The following is an 18,649-nucleotide window of genomic DNA, read 5'->3' as shown; positions in this document are numbered from 1 at the left end:
TAAGTGACATAATACCCAAAATAAGTGACTCGTTAATTTTAATGTCAAAAATTTAATTTAACCTTGAATTTTTATCTTAAAAAAACAGTACTGTATTTTTTTTATTAAGCAAATATTAATGATATTTTTTAACGTACATTATGTTTAAAAATTATAGTTCAGGTCTAAAATATATTCAGGTCAAAAATGACACGTGTTAAGAAAATTGATGCTCTCTTAAAATTTGATCGGTAAAACGATCATAAACTAACAGATTATAAAATACCTAAAAATACCTATTTACCACAACTATTCGATTCATTATCACTAGTATCAAAAGGCCGCAAAAATGTAATTTTTATGGTTCAAAAGTTGAGACGAAAGTAAATAAAACAAAACATCAACAGTATATAACAAATAGAATAACAACAAGAACTACAGTATAATATAAACGCAAAACCGATTTTAGGGTGAGCCAAGTCTTCACCATGCTAATTTTAACACACTCACAAAATTCAAAATTGTTTTAATTATTACCATATACAGACCTATATATTATGGCAGGCATCTTAAGAAATGGTTGATTCTTCGCAACATTATTTCCACGTACAAAAGGGGTGGTCCAATAGCGCCCCAACAAGAAATATAAATTTAAATATTTTTTAAACAAATTTTCAAATGGCACATTTTTCGGCTCAAAAATGCGAAACATCGTCCTAAATTTAACCATCTTCGTAACTCTTATATTTACCGAGATCCCAATAGTGAGCTAGGAATTTGTAACACGTCGTATAATATAAAATATCTAATAAAAAATTACGTTTATAAATAATGGAACACAATAAAAGTTAATATTTTGCTTATATTTGTTTATTTGAAGAAAACTAAAATAAAAGTAATGAAACGTATAAAATAATTGCATTTCCTATTTTTGAGCGCGCGACTGTGTTCCCTATTTCCGGCCCGTCCACAATTCAATCCCAGCAGCATCGAGAGAATCTCGTATCTTCGTCTGTTTCACGTTATCTGCGCCGAACTTGCCTATCTTTATCTGACAAATATTGATTGTTGAACGGGCCACCGGAGGCTGTGCTGGAAAGACTCGTATCGACCGTAAATATATAAGGGAATCGATCACTAAATATCGTAATATATTTTGAAATACGTTTTTTACTTTTACGAAAAGTAGCTAAACCTAAATGTTTTTTATCCACAACGTTTCGTTTATTACGACCCATAACGAAAATTTTTAAACAACGACGAAAGTACAAAACACAATGCACTAATAAAATAAGGGAAAATAATAATTGCGAATATCACTTAGAATAAAATCAAGACTACTTAGCACCACCCGTTTATCGAAACCGTTTCGACCAATGAAAGCTGATCGGCAAATATTGCGCGTCCTAAGAAACAAGATCGGTGTTGCCAGATCTGCCTAAATATCCTATGGAGACCCAATTTTTAGCCAAAATTATTATTATTTTTTGGGTTAGGTTTTAAAAGAAACCAAAAATGTTTACAACATATATCTTTCGTGTGTTATGTTTTATTAGATTTAAGGAACAGGGGATGGTCAATTTTACATTGTTTTAATAAAAAATAAAAATTTTCAACATTGTTTTTTTTGATTTTCAAAATTTTAAATAGCATCCCGTCTAGATAATCCAATAAACAATCCCTACACAAAATTTGAGCTTTCTAACTTTTTTTGTCTTGGTACAGGAGCTAACCCCGTTTTACGCAGGTAGACCGCCCTCTTAAGTATCGCGCAGTATGTCAGGTTTAAATCTCCCGCCACACGCCACCCAGCTGATCGCCCCCGTCCTTGTCAACAACGTTAATGGAATTTCTGTCTGATCATTAGACAACACGCATTTCTCTAAATTTCTGTTCTGTGCCAGCCAAGAATAATAGGCCAGAAATGGGTTGGGCCATTTTGGGCTGTAGTAATTTTTATCGTAAATAATTTTGTGTGAACCATTTAGTTTTTTTGGTGACTGAAGTCTTGGTGACTGCAGGCTCCACAATACTCGTTAGAGGATTTTTGTGCCCTCCCGGTAAAATTCTCATAAGGAATCTCATACTTTTCCCTGTTTATCACTTGTAGGGGTGAAATTCTTCGCTAACAAATATTAGGAAGCAAAGCAAAAAAAACCTGGATCTGGAAAGAAAAAAAGCATTTTTCCTTATTTCCTTCCACCACATGTTCAATTTATGTCTTTCCATTCTATCCTGTGTTAGTGGAGTGCCGTCCCTGAGCCCTCAGACAACTAAATAAGAGCGTGTTTCCTAGAGAAGAAGAGCGAGTTTCATGATAGCCCTCCACGCTAGTCTCACTACTTGTGATTTTGTAGACAGCGTTCAGTATATCACACCTAGGCCTACATTATTAATTGTTAAGATAACGTAACCCAATGGTTTAAGGCTATTTTGTATTTTCTCTTGATTATTGAATATGGCTGGTTGTGCCTTGGTAGAGGGTTTGTACATTTTTAGTTGCGCCCAGGGCTCTAATCGATAATTTTCTAATTGCTTCTTACATTTTTCCTATGAGATTAAACACAGCCAGTTACCTACAGTTTCCAACTGAATAATTGCCACCACTTTTATAGAATGTTTTCCTTATCATAATTAGAGACATGTGTTTTCAAATAGATGGCGCACCAGTAAATAAATGATTTATCGTCGTGGTCCTATTGCATATCTACCTAGATTCCTTGATAATTATCCTGTAAATTTTTATTTCTAGGGACACATCAAATATTTAGTGTATGCCCAAATTACAAACATCACCTACATTGGACCAAGAATAGACGGATAGACCGGTAGTCGGAAGTAATTCACCGCCATTTTCATCAGTATAGTTACTGAAGATTGTCTTTCTCTAGATTCTCTGCATTTTTCTATTTGGTAAAAACCGAAAAGAAATTTGAATAAAAATTTCGTTCGTTTCGAGAATTGACTGAACCGCGAAAATTTTATTGAATTAGATTTTTCTACAAAGTAAAATAATAAAAAAATCATCAGTCTAGTCACTCGCAACTTTAATTTTAGTATTTAGAAATAACATTATTTGACAAAATGGTTAACGGTCATTATTACCATCTTTCAGTTTTTTTAAAAGTAGAATTTTATTTATAATGTTTAAAAATAATTTTTACGGTGGTTCGCAAAACTCCTTTACATCAGAAAGTTGTCTAGATTAAATTATAGTGACAAAGTGGCCGTTAGGCTTGCACATTGATTGTTTATAACACACAATTTAATAATATCCACTGTCTTGCAATAGAATAAACATTTTTTTTATTAGAAAATAAAACCACAGAAATGACGAACTATCTCTATTAACTACTTTACTGAAAATAAACTAGAATTGTTGATTGCTAATAACCTATTATTCAATCAACGCTAGAATTGTTGAATGAAATTGTTACGGCTTTGAATTTTCAGACTCAGAGCCGTAAACCTCACTGACTGTTTTGGATGGATCACTTCGAAAAGTCATTTTATTGCTTTAGGCGTTATTCTATTTATATTGGAAAAATGTATAATTTCAAAAAGCTATTAACGGTTCTCTTTTACCATAATGCAATGAAAGGAAATTCAAATTTTATTACTTGCGATTTGACAGTTGCAAAGATTATACGACGATTATAGAAAATATAATATAGACAACCCAAAAATATTGTATTATATAAGGGTGGTAGTTATGATAATACTTAAAATTACAAAATACTTAAATTACAGAATACACAGTCTATGTTAAGTAAGTCAATAATATAGAGCTGTTCACAATTTTAATTGATATGATATTTTTTCAGAAATATTGGCAGTACCGCTAACAAATTTTATGGTGTCTTCCCTCATAGCATAAGAAATCGAATGGTCCTGCTGGATAAATAGCACCAAATAAGTTAGTACCAGACCAAACATCTAAAAAAATATAAATTCAATTTAAATGTATTCAATTAATAATGAACTAATCTTACTCCTTGCAAGACATCGAAATTGATACTAAAGTATCCCCATACTGTAAATGATAATCGCTGATGTATAAATTGCGTAGAAATAGCCAAAATCTAAAAGGATTAAATTTTTAGTATCATATTTTTTAGATTTCAATATTATATATATATACCTGCTTATCTAGATTGATACTATGAATTTTATATCTCAATTCGTGTAAATATATTTGAGTTTCATTTGCCTACAACAAAAAGCAAATTTTATGAAAAATGGCACTCATATTTGTTAATAAAATATTTTATAATAAATAAGCTTATTAAATTGTTAAAAAATATTACCTCGGTGTAAGTAATAAAAAAGATTTAAATTACCATTAATTTTAAACCAAATCAATTATCAGATTCTTGTAGTGAAGATATTGTATTATTAATTATAGATTATATGTAGTGACAAAAGTTTTTTTAGCTAATCATTACAGATCACTCTTTTTTGGAAGTTTCATTTTGAAAGGTGAATTTATTGTCTTGAAAGTGTCATATTAGGTTTGGCCTAATTTCAATAGTCATGTTATGAAAAGCCTTTCATGGCAGGTAGTTTTGATTTAAAATGTTTTTCTCTAATTACATTTTGAAAATCATATAGAATTATGTTAAAAGTAGGACCAATAAAATGTAGAACATCTTTGTTTAATATTTTTTGCTTTTTTGGAACTTTTACTTTTTTCCGCGATTTCTTGTAGCATGAAGATGAATTAATGGCTTCAAATTAATTTTTATTTTTAGAAATGCTCATTAGAAAATTTTTTATATTTGGTTTCTTTAAATAATAAGTCAGTTGGAAACATTTATTTTTTGTTAAATATTATGTAGCCATTTTTGTATGATGTTTAGCAGTTTACTATGGGAATCTCTAACTTTACATTAGCCGAATCGCCTTTACATTAAGTAAATGCCTGCTATTTTGAAACCAATTTGAAATGAATCCAAAATCTCTTTCAGCAGTGTATTTCAAATCTTGCCACGTATTTGCCGTATATAAAATTGCAGTATCATTACAATAACTTACAATATCCCCATTTGAATTTATGTTTGAAAGACTAATTACGTATATTATAAAAAGTGGAGGACCTAACACCGTTTCCTGAAGAACCCCACAAGTTACTTTACGGCTATTGCTTTGTACTTCATTTACTTTTATATACTGATACCAATGTCCTCCCCAGCCACATCAGTTCATGGCGAGCAACCTCATGTAAGAGACATGAGAGTTCTCTTCTAATCACTGTTGGAGATGGATGGACTCTCCTGTGCTTTTTCAGATGGCTGATCGATAAGCCAGCAGAAACAAATGAAGAAACCTTCCCAGTTTCAGTTTTTTTGATGGCTAGATACTACTTTGGCTAAATACCGATTAATGGTTTCATTCATGTATTCCACCATGCTATTTGACGGTGGGTTTAATGCGATAGTTCTCATTTTCCTGATTCTAAGCGGCTTCCAGATGTTCTGCAACAAGTCGGATTCAAAATTTCGTATTTGGTCTTAATATAGCACCAAAGGTACACCAACTAGGCAGATCTATTCTTTTACTAAAGCGTCGAAAACAGTAGAGGCTTTCTGGTTTGGTAAAGCTTGTGCCTCGGCTCATTTGCTGTAGTAGTCTATTACTACCTTGAAGTACTTATTCCCTGCTTCTGATTCGGAAAACAGGCCGGCAACTTTCCACGTTATACTGGAGCATCAAAGCATTCTTTTTCTCTACGGCCCATTGCTTCCGTATATACAGCGTATTCACGAGTTCCTTACGGCTGCTTTTCCATTGACTTAGTCAAATCTTTCCCTCATTTGTCCCAAGATCTTTGTTATTTAAAGATGTTTTCCTGACACCTCGGCATGAATAACAGTTTAGGTATGAATTATTATTATAATACTCGATGCACAAATATACTGATTTATTACGCAGGTATACACTAGAGACGATGACTTACGACTACTAGAAACATTTATTTGCACTGTACTTATTTATTTAGATTTGAAAGTCGCACCAATATTGAGACTTGAACTAGCCTCCTAGGGCCGAGGGCTCCTAATATATGAGTTATTATAAGTTATTGTATATTTTCTAATGAACTGCTATAGCAGTCAATAAAAGTAAATCTAGGTTATTGCAATAATACCTACAGTATTACACAATAGAGAGACGATGCTCACAGTAAGAAAAGAGTTAAATATGTCTTCCAATAAGACCGAACCTCCAAATAGAATCGCTGCCAAATCTTCAAATGAATTTGCTAAAAACCATAAATATTATTAAACCAATTAAATTTTCTTTAAACATAGAACAATATACAGGGTGTCAATTTGAAAACTTTCCACCTCTATTATCCCGAAACGGGTTAGGTTTATATAAAAAAGCTGGGATAAGTCAAATTTATTATCGAGGGAGAATAATTTTTATGTAGAAATCACTTTGCCTCTTTCATCCCCCTACCCTCCAGAACCATTCGAGAAAGTGTTTATCAATCCGATAAATTCTTTTGGCCATGAAAGATAAGCATTTACATATTTTTTTTTTGTTTATTTTTGTTTGCAATGGAATGTAAAATATTATTTAGTGAACTTTCCTACCAGTCAATGTCACTATGTATTTAAATCAGTTAAAATTGATTGCGATAATGTGTGTTATTGTTAATAACTATGATATACACGCTTAGGCAAGGAATTGAATTCGTCTCGGTACAGTTTGGTGATATGATCTGAAATGTAAAATATTATTTAGTAAACTTTCCTACCAGTCAATGTCACTATGTATTTAAATCAGTTAAAATTGATTGCGATAATGTGTGTTATTGTTAATAACTATGACATACACGCTTAGGCAAGGAATTGAAATGATTTTTGTTTATGACGAGCAAGGAAGGTGCGCAAGAAGTACAGCAGAAGTTTTTAATAACAGAAATCCTAATTTTAATGCAAGTCACAAATACATTTGGACTTAGTCGCAAAGTTTACTGAAACGGGTTCAGTTGGAAACAAAAAAAGGGCAAATCGGCGTGTTTTAAACGAAGATGCTCAAGTAGAGATTTTGGGAAAATTCGTTGCAGAACCCACTAATGCTCTCTGTAGAGTAGCACTTCTAACTGGAATATCACATAAAACTGTTCGAAAAGCATTAAAGTTACATAAATATCGTCTGTACAAGATGCAAATTTTACAGAAACTTCATGAGAACGATTTTGATAGGCAAATAGAATTTTGCGAAATATCATACCCAACTTGATAAACCTACAAAATTTTGGTAACCCATATTTGCTTCACTGATGAATGTACCTTTCTTTTTCCTAAATAGCCATATCAATAAACAGAATTGTCGATACTGAAGTGACGACAATCCCGAAGAATGCTACACAAAAAATTTATGTTTGGGCTGGTATTCTCGGAAATGCTGTTATAGGACCGTTGTTTATTGAAGAAAACTTAACTGGAGAGTTCTACTTACACCTACTTTAAGATGCCATTGATCTTTTAATAACAACTGAACTGGAAATCAAGTTGTTGGTAACATTTTACAAGAAAACGAACTACACTTTCAGCAAGATGGAGCGCCGCCGCCCTTGAATTATTTTCAGCCAGTGTGAGAGTGGTTGAATAACTAATTTTACTTTACCAATGGATTAGTCGAAGTGGACAAGTAGAATAGCCTGCCTAGACTTAGATTTTTTTTATATGGACATATAAAAACAATTGTTGAATTTTAAAAAAAGCGAATTACAGAGGCTCTTCCAGAACTATGAACACATCAAAAACTAAACGTGTTAATAATATAAATTTTAAGCATGCTTTTGTAAAGACCATTATTAAAACAACTTATTCAGCCATAATTGTAACGACTATGCAAAAGTTTAATAAAAATATCATTAACCTAAAAAGACATGTTTGGATAAATAATCTTAGCTTTAATGTAAATAAAACACTTAAATAATGTCTAATAATAATTAATTTAAAATGCTTAAATAATCCTAACTTGGCAACGCAGCACTCAAATTTAAAAATAAGGTGCCAAAATGTAGAGAATAAAAATTTCTTTCAAATAAGGTATCGCTCAACCCCCATTGCCATTTAAGATTTCCGAGAGGGAGGTCCTGGGAGTAGGGGGTAATTTCTACATAAAAATTGTTCCCCCTCGATAATAAAATTTACAAGTCCTAGCGATTTGATAAAAACCTAACCTGTTTCGATACATCTATAAGGGTGGAAAGTTTTTAAATTGACGACCTGTATATTTATTACCTGATTTAAGTATCATTTTTCTAATACTATAATATAAGTGATAAGAAAAAAATAGCATTCCCCATAATGCGAATGAATAGCAATGCAAGAAGTATACCGATGCTAATCGGTTTAATTTTTGGGATATGTGACATAGTCGGAAATGAAGCTTACATATTTTATCCAAATCTTCATAAGTACCTAAAATGAGCCTTATGACGTATTTAGTTTGCAGATCATATCATAGCATTTCACCAGCCAATAATTTATTAAAAAAAGATTATCTTTTCTAAACTTTACTAGAGCTTATCATGTAAGAGGGACTTATATATGTTATAGAAGGAATATTTTAAAAAAGTTTAAGGCAGAAAATAAGAAGATCCGACATACATATTTTCCTTTATTTCGTTGACTATATGATTGTATTGTGTTGAATAATCAGCAGATATATTTCTGCGAGGAAAATCCTTAATCTTTTCTGCCTATATCATATGCAGACTTACAGAATATTCGTTAGGATACTCTGTAAGTCTTCCTTTTAAGTACTGTTGTGGAAAAATCCACAACAAAGAATTTAATTTTTAATTTAAAAGATTATTTTTAAACAGGCGGAACTCATCAAACACTTTACTAAGAATAGAAATATTTTTCTTCAGTTCAGAGAATTTGCCCCCGGCACCAAATGCAGCGAGAGTAAGCATTTGGACGTTTTGATTGGCTAGTTCGGTGACAAAGCGGGAGAAATTAACGCGATATTTAATTTGACCAGAGATTGATCGATGATGATGATGATGACCCCATCAAAGTCAGATACTTACTAATGCCGGACTGAAAAACAAAGATATAGCAGGCGAGAAGCAGAGCGCACGAATTTTATAAACACGAAACCATATTTTACCTTTAAACATATCTATGCGTAATGATGGATTCCCCAACCTGTATATCCTGTATGTATATAAAAGTAGAAAATTTAAATAGGACTCCATGGACGTTAGACTAGATGGAGAAACACAAAGAGAATTTCTTGACTCACCGGTTTTAAATCTATCCCAACCCGCCGTTCTCGACCAGTCTAGTATGACTAAAACCATCTCACGGCATCTTTAAAAAGTTTCAAAACTTTGTGATAGTCACATACGTTCGATTAATCAAGTATCAGTAGCATACAAATGATCAATAGACACAAATTCATTACCCGTATAAGATCAGCGGTCAAACCTGACAAGGCTGATACTGTACTGTATGCCCGCCTAAGCCCCAATTGCTTACTTCGCAGAATATTAAGGGAATCAATATAGAAATTTACATGTTTATATGCTATTTTCTCACTATGGAAATAATATTTAAAATACTTATGGGTCTTAGCTCAGTTCCGTTTATACTGAGATCTTTTGAGATAGGGATTGCTTGTTTTCAATGAGAAGAAACTGTGTTATACAGTGTGGCCCAAATTGGGTGTACATGTATGGGTATCTTGGAAACTATAAGAGATAGAAAATTGGTTAAATTGTTGGGAAAATTGTTGGGCATTTAGTTACCAATTTAATACCGCTTTCAGCACGATTTTATCTTTTTCCGATTTTGAAATATTTGGAAAAAATCAAAAAGTTTCATTTTTGAAAAAGAGCTGTATTTTTTTATTTCAACGTATTTTTAAAATCTGTAAAAACATTATTAGGACAACTTTTTAAGGACAACGCATATAATAATAATAATAATAATAATAAACGACTTTTATTTGGAAAAATTAATTACATAATATATGTATTATAATATGTTTCTTAACCTATCAGTTGGCGAAGTCTAGCCTAGGGCTATTCAAACTCAACCCTCTAACAGGTTTCATTAAATGCTAAATAACACACATGTGCCAAATAATTATGTACTTAAAACGCACTTTAAATAATGTAGTCTTAACTTATACTTAACAGTAATTAAAGAAAAAAAAATACAAAAAAGGAAATATAAAGGAACCTGAAAATTTTTCCGTAATATACCCAACAAAAAATAAATAAATAAACAATAACTTAAAAAAGAAATAGTCACTTTAGTGAGAAAATTTCACGCTCCGGGCAGCAGGCGATAGACTAGCGGTGGGTCAAATTATAGTCATGTACTTGCTTACTCATTATTATAGACTTTAACACAGATTTAAATTTTTTTGTTGTAAATACTTTAATATAATCGGGCAAAGAATAATAAAGATGAACAGAGGTATACAAAGAACTTTTTTGAAAAAATGCTGTTTTATGTTTAGGAATCACGAACTTTGTGTTTTATTTCTAGTATTTTTCGAGTGTACACTGTCATTGGTCTATGAAGCACGTTGAAATATATTTGCGTTTATTTATAAGTTCATGAAAAAAGATTCCAAGATGTAATAGCCTTCGATTTTTTATAATTAACCATTTAGTTTCATTAATTTTATAAGATATACTATCATATTTTCCAATATTAAATATTAAACGGCAACACATATTTTGGATTTTTGGTATTCGAAACTTGTCACACTGTCTGAGGCACGGGCCATAAACTGTCTGCATAATTAAAGTGAGACAAAACAAGGGTTTCACATAGCTTTCTTTTTAATTCGACGCTTAAAATTTGACGAGTATTTTATAATTGTTTTAATGAAATATATGCTTTTTGAATAAGGTTTTTAATATGGCTTTCAAAATTTAATTCAGTATTTATTACTACCCCTAAATTATGTGCTTCTTCGCAGAATTCAAGCTTTTCACTGTTTATTTTTATATTACTAATAACTGAACATATATTTTTACTTCTTTTTCGGCCAAAAAACATAACTTAGATTTTGATGAATTAAGTTTTAAAGAGTGTTCCTGTGAAATATTTGTTATTATTTGAAGATCCCTGCTAATGTTTTCTATTGGTTGGTTATGATTTTTAATATTAAACTGACAATAAAGCTGAGTGTCGTCAGCGAACGCTTGAACTTTACAACACTGAGGAGATCTTAAGACGTCAGCAGTGTAAATGATGAATAAAAGTGGACCCAATATTGACCCCTGTGGCACTCTGGATGACACACTACACTCCTCTGAATACTCTTCACCCACTTTAACTCGCTGTGTTCTGTTTAATGCTGTCATAAGAGCCAGAGCGTCAGCACTGAATCCATAATATTTTAGCTCGGCGATTAGAAGTTCGTGATTAAACGTATCGAAGGCCTTTGAGTAGTCCAAAAGTATTAGAACGCTCTCTAAACCTTCATCATAAGCTTGAATAATATCATGTGTAACAACTGCCAAAGCTCCAACCGTCGAGTGGGCTTTTCGAAAACCATTTTAGAAGTCTGGGATAATCGCATTTAAATTAAAGTAATTATACATTTGCCGATGTAATATTTTTTCCAACATTTTTAACATAGCTGGTAATATAGATATAATTCTTAAATCATTATATGTAGTAAGATTTTTATTTTTTGGTAAGGGCAAACCTACACTATTTTTCCAAGAAGTCGGAAAATAACTCTGTTCAATACAACAATTTACAAGATTTGTAATAATAGGATCTATGAAAGGGCTACACTGTTTAATCATATTGGCTGTTATACCATCAGTCCCACAGGCATTCGTTTTAATGCTTTGAAGTGCTTTACTTATGTCATCAACTGTGCATCACTGGAAGGCAAAATTGCTAAAATTAAATTTATTATTATTATAAAAAAATATTTTATTATCACAATTTGAAATATTTTGTATATACTGTGCAAAGCGTTGAATAATTATTTCTGGATTTGAAAGTTCCCTGGTAGCTCCATATTTTGTTTTTTTCTAGTATAGACACTTAAATCTTTTAGTGCGGTCCATAAATCCTTGTCCGATTTCCTATTAGAAATGAAGTTAATATAAGCCCTCTTTTCAGCCCTGACCATTGACCTCTTTCTTTCATGAGGTATTTTAAATTTGGCGTCAGCTAAGGAGCTCTAGGCTTAGTTACCCTTACGTATAATATATTATGTTACGGTAATGACTGTAAGTCAGAAAGAAAAGCGTTATTATCAAAGTTTTTATAGCACCTGTATGTAACAAACTTTGGAAAACTGGTTGTGCTTTTTCTATCTTTAGCCTTAAATTTGCATACACCAATCTATGGTCAGAAAACTCCTTCCGCCGATTGTGTACCACAAGTTAGAACAATATGCCTATCTGAGACAAAAATAGCATCTATTAATTTACCACCATGAGCTGTAATATGTGTGGGTTCATCCAAAATCTTAAATAAGTTATATGATTCAAAACAATGCAATACTGGATTATTGAAATTAAAAAAATACACGTTAAAGTCCCCCAGACATATTACAGTGTCATATTGTATAGACAATTCCGACAAAATATTATCAAAATCTGTGTCTCGAATGTGTATTTATATTTATATGGAGTGGCTTATAAAAATTTGCAATAGTTCCCACTTAAAGTTTAAAACATATATTCTCTAAAGAATGCGATATAGGAAAGTTGAATTTAATCGTTTCAACCTTCAAATGGTTTTTAAAATAAGCAAAATAAGCAGCTACACCACCCCCTCTACCAAACTTCCTATTAGAGTTAAAAAATCTGTAGCCTGGTATTTCTATCCTGGTATATATCTGAATTCAGTTTTTGTTTTCGACGTTTCGGTTCTGAGGTTCCATCCTCAACTTCTTTTTTTCTTATGGCGGCCATTTTGTTTTTTCGCTAAATTAAAAAGATCTCTTTTGCCCCTTTAAAATGATGTATAATGATGTATAACACTTTATGAAAATATTTTTTGTTTACATCAAAAAATTAAATAGTTTATTTTTCGCTGAGTTGGCCATGGTTTTTATTGGCATTTTGTCATACACACAATTATTATTAACTTCCTAACTTGCTAACTTATACTTTTACGTAATTTCTAAATAAAACAATTAACTACATGTAACAATAATATTAAATGAAACTATTCAAAATGACGGCCATTTTTGTTAAAACATTTTTCACATTTCTTTAAAACACTTCTAGTTACCTTGTGCAGGATGTTTTTATTTATATTATTTAAGAAATTCTGAATCCTCTCCTCTAGTTGTTTAAGAGTCGCAGGAGGTTTAAACTCGTAAGCTTCATTTGTAACATATCCGCAAAGATAAAGATCCAGGGGTGTAATATCTGGAGTCCTAGCTGGCCAATTTACAGCACCGTGGTTCGTTAAATTTAAAGTTTATTGTTAAATGCTTGCGCTAACAGGTTTTGAACGTCCCGAGTACTATATGCGGGACACCCCAGCCTGTTGAAACCACACATCACTCCGTATTTATTCTTCAGGTATTATAGCTCTCACGGTAGGTAATATCTGCTCTTCCAAAAGATTTAAATATCTTTGACTTGTCAGTGTTTGGTTATAAATAAAGGGCCCAATAAGGTGATTATCTAAAAGCAATTATAGCATTTTACTTGAAAATACTTACTTGTAGCCTACGTTCAGCCACTACATGAGGATTCTCAGTACCACAAAAATGACGATTATGTTTGTTGAATACTCCGCATTTGCTAAAAAACGTCTCGTCGATCCAAATAATTTTCCTGCTGAAATTAGGTATTTCTTGAGATTGCCTTACAAACCAGTTTAAAAATTCTAAACTTCTTGGGTAGTCTGTATCCTTGAACAAAAGTAGGCTTTTAGGAACGATATTTTTTTAAGAACTCTTTGAATTGTAGTCCTTGGTATATTCATATCAGTTGCAGCTTTTCGAGTCGATGTTTTCGGGTTCGCATTAAAATGGTCTACAATGTTTTCATCGCGAGCTTCATTGTCCCTTCGATAATTTTCTGGCATTGGTATTTCAAAACTTCTATGAGTTCTAAGGTTTATGACAAGCCTAGCGAATAGTCTTGGACCTGGCAGTTGTCTCTCAGGATACAGTTCCAAATATCTGGCGATGCAAGATTTCCATTTCTATTACATGTAATATAACATTCCAATATGTCAAATTTTTCTTCACTGGTATATCGCATGGCGATTTTTGGAAATTACAATTTTAAACAAAACTCACTAAATACAAACGAAAACAACTAGATACGAAAAAACTATTTAACACTAACAAGAACAAGATAAGAACTACTAAACAAGATAAAAAGTTAAATCAAATAAATAATATTTTGTAGAATTGTCAGTAAATGACTCTAAATCATTAAACAATAATAATTATCTATACGACAAATTGCCTCCGTAGTAATGGCCTCCGCATTCATGGCCAACTCCACGAAAGATGAACTTTGAAACTTTTTGACATAAGAATGAAATATTTTCATAAAGTGTTATACATCATTTTAAAGGGACAACAAAGACCTTTTTAATTTAGCAAAAAAACAAAATGGCCGCCATAAGAAAAAAAGAAGTTGAAGATGGAATCTCAGAACCGAAACGTCGGAAACAAAAACTGAATTTAGGTATGCTTTGTCCTTAAAAAGTTGTCCTAATAATGTTTTTACAGATTTAAAAAATATGCTGAAGTAAAAAAATACAGCCCTCTTTTTCCATTCTGATTTTTTCCAAATATTTCAAAATCTGAAAAAGATAAAATCGTTCTGAAAGCGGCACATAATTGGTAACTAAGTGTCCTATAACTTTCCCCATTTAACCAATTTTCCATCTCCTATAGATTCCAAGATACCCATACATGTACACCCAATTTGGGCCACACTATATATGTATATATTTCCAAAGATATTTCATCCGTTTTCTAAGCATTAGTTTTATGCTGCTACTATTTATACATAATTTGGTAGCTAAAGGAGACACTAGGTAAGTCGATAGTCTGAGGTATGTCAATCATGTCAGATTTTATTACAATATTAGGCTCGTTAAAGAGAATTCAATTAGAGAATCAAGTTCTTCTATTGAAGAATTGATATATTATTCTTGATATATTTCTGATCTAATGAGTAGACTAAGAAATCGTACCAAAACTGGGCGAGTTTTGTCCGCTTCATAAGGCCCAATACGTTAAAACTTCTCGAAATCTCTTTTTAATAGAGAGATTTCCATTTTGTTTGCATGTAAAGCCAAGAGTTCTGTCAGAAGTTGTTCTTGATGGTTCTCCCTAGAAACGTCGCTAATACCTTCAAGGATTCTGATTTGGGTTAATTGTTAATTTTTTTCAACTCTGTAGTCAATGTTAGAAATGTTATCGGTGTTAATTTGACTTGATCCGCGTGACTTTTGTCGAAATATTCCTTCACCATATGGGCGATAGCACCGGTCTGCCTTTTATAAACGTTGACAAGCAAGTCTTCGAAAATGAACGAAAAGTATTAGCTGCAGCTCTGTTTCTGGTAGATATTTTGTTGGAACTGTCGGATAAAAAAGTCGAGGATTGTACGTTTGAAAGAAAATAAACTAAAATAAACAACTTGAAAAGTAACAGTCAGCCCATATTTTATAAAATCAGCTATCGGTAATCAGGTAGCGAACACACGCACGAATCTACCTACTCCTTAGACATTCGGGCGAATGATATTTGATCTCTCTCTCTCTGTTATTGTATTTTTAATCCGATCGAAATTCTTTGCGGTAAAGTTAAGGGCAATCTAAGAAAAAGTAATACACACCTAACTGACAATGATTTTGTGTTAGGAAAAATATGGTTAGTTGTTAATAAAATTAACAATAAAGATATATATATTAAATAGGTTAATAAGGTTTTCAGAATGTTATAAAAAAGGCTAATAGTATGTCAAGTTAAATGCCCTCTGTATACTAGCTTAAAATGCGGCTGGTAAAATTCTATTGTTATAAACTGTAACAACCTAGTGTTTTTTTTAAATAAATTATGCTTACCTTTTATAAAATTCTCTATTGTAGCATTGATATGTTTAAATCTGACATAAAAGTGTAACATAAGAAACAATACCATTAATAGGAGGATGTTTTTTGCTACATGATAGATAGACACACTTACATTAACCAACCATGGTTTTTTAAATGCAACCATAAAAAATGTAACTTTCAGAAGTAAAAAAGTTGCTTGTATAATAATTACGCTATTATAGGTTTTTCGTATGAAATTATTTTTGTGGTTAAAGCCTAAACGAAAAAATAAAACGATAGAAAATTATTATCAAATTAGTTATGTCTATAGAAGTTTTACCTGCACTAACTGTATTTAAAATGCAATCAAAAGATGCCAAGCTGTTAAGCACTTTTGCCAAAGGCGTTTTTATAAAATATCCATAGATGACCTGAAAAAAAGTACTTCCAATACAAAACGCATTGAAAGCATCTCGTACAATGTTATAAAAATTTCGTTTCCGCCCATCCTTACTGTCCTTATCAGCCAGAACGGTAAATACATAAAGGCATAAATATCCAAACACAAACCCCAGCGTAAAAATAGTAGATCGTTTTCTATCATGTGAAGCAACTTTCTGTACGTTATTGTTGATTTTTAAGTAAAATATGCCTACAATAAAGATTCTAGTTTATTACATAGTATAAAGTTTTTACCTACCGGTAATTGCTGCTAAAATTCGAACGATTCGAAGAGAATCGAAAATTTCTTTTAGATAAATTTTCATTAAAGATTGCTGTTTAAAAATAATTTTATTACGCATTATATTAGTTTAAATTCTGTTTAAAAGCTTTCAAAGGACTTCAACCCTTATGGCGACCTCCGAAGCCATATACTAAATAGGGATAATCAAAGCAAATTCTGATTTTCCATTTCATTTTCTGATAGCACCAGATTCCATTTGACTTGATTTGTATCAGCTTTTAACTTTATTAGTAATTATATGATATCATTATTAGTGTTTGTTCTATCAAAATAATTATGTACAAACTAATAAAATGACTAAGACATGAATAAGGTCTTCAGATGCTCTATACAGGGCAGTGGCGGATCCAAGGGGGAGCAACTGGGGCAATTGCCTCCCTCCTCCTTGAGTACTCGGTTTTAAACTTGGAACATTGAATGGCCTTTCAATGTTCTAAGGTTTTAATATGATTACACTATATGATACAATCATATGATATATGATACAATCATATAAATCTATATTTTCTCTATTTGTAAATCTCAACTTATTATTGAGTAAAGAGTTTATCACAAAAACGAAATTATTTACGTATTTTGAAATACTTGATTAACATAAGTCTTAATAAAATAAACCAAAAAATAATTATTCAAAATGTCAAGTTTATTACAATGATCAATAACTTTAAAAATATTACAATTATTTTAAAAAAGTTGACAGAGCGATGGCATCGCCATGACAACAGTCCCGACATTTGTTTTCACAGCCAACTAAATAAAAAATAATAATTTTTTACATACATGCTTGAAAAGGTCTTTTTACTTACTATTTAATGAGGTAAAGTCCAATATGGCATCCATAAGAAATAACAAAGTTGACTATGGTTGCAAAAAAACTAAAATGCCGTTAATATCGAGAAAAATATCGTTAACGTCAATCGATTGGTCATAGTAAATAACACAAAACTACCAGATTTTATCAAAATCGGATTCAAGTTGGCGAAGATATTTCAGGTTTTCTATAAACCTAATTTTTAGATTAAGCCAAAATAACTTGATATTTTGTTTTGTTAAATCATGGTTGAAATAGATTTTGTTGTTTTTATTATATCCCAGATCCTTCAAGTTTAACTGATATCTCTTTTTTGATTTAAAAAGGCGTTCTTTTATATTTAAGTTCTCAAAACAAACTTTAATAGGAGAATTTTTGGTAGGTTTCCTTCCCAACCGGTATGCTGTAAAATTATTTTTTCCTATAGGTATTTCCAGTTTCCTATTTTGACTAAAATTAAATGAGGTGGAATTATAATTTAAAGGTTATTTTATTATTGAAAAGTTAGTAGGGGAAGTCTTTTCTTCACAAATAAAATGCTAATCCTCTAATTTCAGGAGTGATGCATTTTGGCAAGTGTTCTTGCCATCATCAGACTTGAGTTACTTAACACATACACAAATTCTAAACAATAACAAACAAATTCCATCCATTTGTTGACTTGAATGGACTTCTTCGTTAATTTATTAGTTAATTCAAGGTTCTTTCCTTCTGATTATAAAGTCTAGCATTTATGAAATTTAAAACACGAAAATGTATTATTTATTTATTTCATTAATTTTTAGTCAAGTGGCGACAGATCAGAAGATCGGGCAAGCTAATCACTATGACCTCTTGTACTAATCCATTTTCCCGGAAAATGTTCATCCAAAATTCTTCATAAATGCTATGGTACTCCGCCGGGGGATGTCTTGCCGAAAAATTAGATCTACAACGGCCAACTTGGTCAATAATGTTAAATCTGTATATGTTACAATTTAAAAAATATATAAATAATAATACATATTATGTTTTTAATGATAAAAAATTGTATTTCTCGTTACCTGACTTAAATAAATATTAATAAAATAACATAATTAATTGAAT

General features: G+C 31.5%; 1 long non-coding RNA gene across 2 annotated transcripts; it reads right to left on the bottom strand.

Annotated features, from left to right (window-relative positions):
* Window positions 1-3,792: 3,792 nt before the first annotated feature.
* Window positions 3,793-16,655, bottom strand: LOC126736484 (uncharacterized). Of its 2 annotated transcripts, XR_007660673.1 has the most exons (4): window positions 16,348-16,655; window positions 4,121-4,189; window positions 3,972-4,061; window positions 3,793-3,915 (listed from the first exon to the last, which is right to left on the bottom strand). It is a non-coding gene; the product is annotated as an uncharacterized LOC126736484 (long non-coding RNA). The 2 variants fall into 2 exon arrangements; XR_007660672.1 differs by lacking the exon at window positions 16,348-16,655 and having other exon boundaries at window positions 4,121-4,196.
* Between the last annotated feature and the right edge of the window lie 1,994 nt (window positions 16,656-18,649).

Source organism: Anthonomus grandis, chromosome 5 (genome assembly GCF_022605725.1).
Source record: "Anthonomus grandis grandis chromosome 5, icAntGran1.3, whole genome shotgun sequence".
NCBI lineage: Eukaryota > Metazoa > Arthropoda > Insecta > Coleoptera > Curculionidae > Anthonomus > Anthonomus grandis.
Note: the sequence above shows the minus strand (reverse complement) of the source record. Positions and strands in the feature narration are given on the sequence as shown.